Genomic DNA, 5,077 nt, shown 5'->3' on the forward strand with positions numbered 1-5,077 from the left:
ACATGAGTTTGAGTAAACTCCAGGAGTTGGTGATGGACAGGGAGGCCTGGCATGCTGCGATTCATGGGGTCGCAAAGAGTCGGACACGACTGAGCGACTGAACTGAACTGAACTGAACTGAACTGATGGTAAATTTATCAGGTTACTCTTTCAATAATGTGTATTCATAAACACAGGACATGTGGCCTGATCATAAAGAAAGTAGATGGAATTTCTTATACATTTCTATATACACGTATGCTTAGGCAAGGAAAATGAGTCCATAGAGACTGAAAGAAAATGGCCATGAACAGTCAATCCTGATTGTACAGTTGAAAAAGGAACTGTGTGTGTGGCAGAAGAAATGTAAAACTACCAGTAAACAGACTTGCTTCTAGACCTAGACCTGCTACTAACTAGCTTTGTAACCTTGTTTAAATCACTTCTCTCTGGGCCTTACTGAGAAAAGGGGATTGCCCTGGATAATTGCTACATTTCTGTGTCTTGGTTGATAATCAACTCTTTTACACAATAAAGCAATAAATAATACACTCTAAACTATTAGCAGTGGTTCTGGGAACTGCAGACTTCACAGTCTAATTACATCTTCCCATAATGTCTATGTACTACCAAATAGATTTAAAGTTTCAGAAGACAACCCCACCCTCTTGAGAACCTTTGCCAACTGTCATTTTCTTTCACATAGCAGATGCCCCATTTTCTTCCTCTGCATCTTATCTTAGTAAATGGCACTTTCCTCCACTTCATACTTCTGGGAGATATCCTTCATCCCTAAATCTGGGAGATATCCTTCATCCCTCCTTCTCAATCCCCACAACCAGCCAACTACCAATTCTCATTCATTCTATTTCCTAAATGTTTCTCAGATCTATTTACTTTTACCAACTCTACTGACACTAACCTAGTCCAAGCCACTTACCTACTTCAAATCACTAACCTAGTCCAAGCTACATCATCTGGGCTGTGACAATAGTCTTCTTCATTGATCTACCTACTTCTACTCATGCCCACTCTTCCCAGTCCATCTTCCACATAACAACCCAAGGGATCTTTTTTTCTAAGTTCTCATAGCACTTCCCCATGGAAGTGGGGAAGCACTTACTTTAATCTGCAAAAATAGCACTTCACATACTGTCACACACTTTATTGTATACATATCTATCTCTTCCACTAGGTTGCAAATTGTAGAGATGAGGAGCTGGGTCTTACACATTTTTCTACTTAGGATATTTGGTACTTGAAAATACTAAGGTAAAGAAAATTGAACCAAATTTTAATAAATAATATCAACAAAATTACATAATATTACATAATATTAGAGTGTTTGTAAATATGTAGTTGGCATATATGAATGTGTGCTCATATTATACAAATATACTAAAATGTTAAGGATAATCTATTCAGTGAGGTAAGATTATGGGTTATATTGTGTATCCTGTAACTGTTTTGTAAATTTTCTTTTATATCTATTGAGATGTAAACATAAACCTGTACATATTTAGTGAATACAACTTGATGAGTTGGATATACACATATACACATGAGACCATTATCAAAATCAAGGTAAAAAGCATATTCATCACCTCCAAAAGTTTCCTTGTGTCCCTCTTCTTTTGTAGGGGTTGGAGGTATGGACACAATATGCAAATCGCATCATATTACATCCTTTCCTAACCCCGCCTCCAGTGGCTTCCCACTGCACTTAGAATAAAACCCTAAGTCCATAACTCAGACCTCTGTTTCCTCATCTCTCCAGGCCCCCATCATCTCTCACCTGGACCTGCTTCTCCCCACCTCCTGCCTCATATTCCATTTTCTATACAGAGTCAATGATCTTTTTAAAATACATCGTGAATATGTCAATCTCGTGATTAGGACCCTATCATGGCTCCCTATTAACTATTGGGTTAAGTCCCAACTCCTTCAGTTCAGTTCAATTCACTCCCTCAGTCGTATCCAACTCTTTGTGACCCCATGGACTGCAGCACGCCAGGCTTCCCTGTCCATCACCAACTTCCGGAGCTTACTCAGACTTATATCCATTGAGTCGGTGATGCCATCCAACTGTCTCATCCTCTGTCTCCCCCTTCTCCTCCTGCCCTCAATCTTTCCCAGAATCAGGGTCTTTTCAAATGAGTCAGTTCTTCACATCAGGTGGCCAAAGTATTTGAGTCTCAGCTTCAGCATCAGTCCTTCCAATGAACACCCAGGACTGATCTCCTTTAGGATGGACTGGTTGGATCTCCTTGCAGTCCAAGGGACTCTCAAGAGTCTTCTCCAACACCACAGTTTAAAAGCATCAATTCTTCAGTGCTCAGCTTTCTTTATAGTCCAACTCTCACATCCATACATGACTACTGGAAAAACCATAGCTTTGACTAGATGGACCTTTGTTGGCAAAGTAATGTCTCTGCTTTTCAATACACTGTCTAGGTTGGTCATAGCTTTTCTTCCAAGAAGCCAGCGCCCAACTCCTTAGCTTCCAAGGAGCAAGTACCCAACTCCTTAGCTTGGTATTTAAGGGCTTTTCATAGTTTGCCCAACATTCTCCTCCCAATCATACCATCTATTTCATCAGCCTCACCTTTGGACACTCACTTCCACCTTTACTTTGTCCTAACTATAACAAATCTCTTATTTTTTCTTTGTTTTAAAGTTCTATTGTGGAAAATTTCAGTTGTACGCAAAAATAGAAAGAATAGTACAATTAATCTCCCAATATCTATCATTGTACTTCAAAATTATCCACTCTCTGTCATTCTTGTTTTGTCTATTCAGTCTCCTCCCCACCCCACAGGCTTTTATCTTTCTGGAGTATTTTAAAGCAAACCCCAGATTTCACATACACTCACCTGTCAATATTCAAGTGGGCAATTCTCACAGAGGAGAACTCACCAACCTGCTTGGTGTTCTCCAAATATGTCTACTCTTCCCTGTGTCTTTGCACAGTGTATTCCTTCTGCCTATTGTGGGCTTGGTTCCCTTACTTCACCTGACAAACTCCTAGGTACCATGTAAGGCCCATTTCAAATGTTAGTCTCTCTGTGAAAACTTCCCTGCCTCTCCTCTGTGCTCCCACAGTACTTTGTAATATGCTACACATTTACGGATGAAATAGAAATATAAAATAATAAGTATGGTGATGGTGGTTTAGTCACTAAGTTGTGTCTGACACTTTGCAACCCCATGAACTGTAAGGCCTCCAGGTTCTTCTGTCTATGGGATTTCCCAGGCAAGAATACTGGGGTGGGTTGCCATTTCCTTCTCTAATACATAAGTATAGCTCATATTAAATTATATTAATAGATCATATAATGCTATTGTATATTTCATATTTCAAAAAATATTATAAAAACAGAATATGATATCTAGCTTATTGAATACCTATTGTATTCAAATTCTATGTTTGTGTGCCTTTCTCTCCTACTAAAGGGGAAGCCCTTTGAGACAGAGAATGTTTCTATTTCTGTCTTTTCTCACAGCTTGAGCCCACCACCCAGTGCATGTTTGTATTCAGCACCTAGCAGTGTTTGGCACATAGGACTGATTTGCAAATATTTGTTAAATTAATACATTAATCAGGTGTAGTATCACAAAAAGCATATAGAAATTGGAGTTTAACAATTTACAATAGCCAAGACATGGAATCAACCTAAATGTCCATCAACAGAGGAATGAATAAAGAAGATATGGTATATATACACAATGGGGTATGCATGTGTGCATGCTAAGTCACTTCAGTCAGGTCTGACTCTTTGCAATCCCATGAACTGTAGCCCACCGGGTTCTTCTGTCTATGGGATTCTCCAGGCAAGAATATTGAAGTGGGTTGCCATGCCCTCCTCCAGGGGGTCCTACCAACCCAGGGATAAAACCCAAGTCTCTTATGTCACCTGCATTGGCAGGTGGGTTCTTTACCACTAGCACCACCTGGTAAGGCCAAAGGAATATTGCTCAGCCATTTAAAAAAAGAAAATAATGCCATCTGAAGCAATATGGATGGACCGAGAGACTATAATATTAAGTGAAGTAAGCCAGCCAGAAAAAAGATAAATGATATTGCTTATATGTGGAATATAAAACAAAAAAAAATTAAAGAACTTATTTACAAAACAGAAATAGATCTACAGGCTTAGAAAATAAACTTATGGTTACCAAAGGGGAAAGGGAGGGGAATAAATTAGGAATCTGGCATTAACAGATACATTCTATTATATGTCATAAAAACAAGGACCTACTATACAGAACAGGCAACTATACTCAATATTTTGTAATAACTTATAAGGGAAGAGACTCTGAAAAAGAATATATGTTTGCATCCATGTAATGAAGGACAGGGAACCCTGGTGTGCTGCAGTCCATGGGGTTGCAGTGAGTCGGACGTGACTTAGCAGCTGAACAACAGCAAATATACACATAAGTATATATATATATTCAGTTATATGTATATGTAACTGAATCACTATGCTGTACACCTAAAACTAACCCAACACTGTAAATCAACTATACTTAAATTTTTTTAAGTTACATATTAAAAAAATATTAATTTGAAGTTCAACAGACGTGGATTTAAGTTCCAGTTCCAGCAGTTATTTACAAGCTATCTTACCTCTCTGAGCCTTGATTTCTCATTTGGCAACTGGCATAGTAATGCCTGTGTATGTGAATGTTAGTTACCCAGTTGTGTCTGACTCTTTCTGACCCCATTGACAGTAGCCCATGAGGCTCCTCTGTCCATGGAGTTTTCCAGGCAAGAATACTGGAGTGGGTTGCCATTCCCTTCTCTAGGGGATCTTCCCAACCCAGGGATCAAACCTGGGTCTTCGACATTGCAGGTGGATGCTTTACCACCTGAGCCACCAGGGAAGCCCACAGTAATGCCTACATCCCTGTATTGTGTGTTGGGGGGGGCAGTAAATAGTAACACAGTAGTAAATACAAAAGCAATCACTACATACAAAAACCTTCCACATGTATGACAACAACAACAAATATGCAACGTGACTGAAGGCATGAAAGTGTTTCACACAATGCCTAGCATATAGAATGTTCTCAGTGGTTGCAAGCTATTATCATT

This window comes from Cervus canadensis, chromosome X (assembly GCF_019320065.1).
Source record: "Cervus canadensis isolate Bull #8, Minnesota chromosome X, ASM1932006v1, whole genome shotgun sequence".
NCBI lineage: Eukaryota > Metazoa > Chordata > Mammalia > Artiodactyla > Cervidae > Cervus > Cervus canadensis.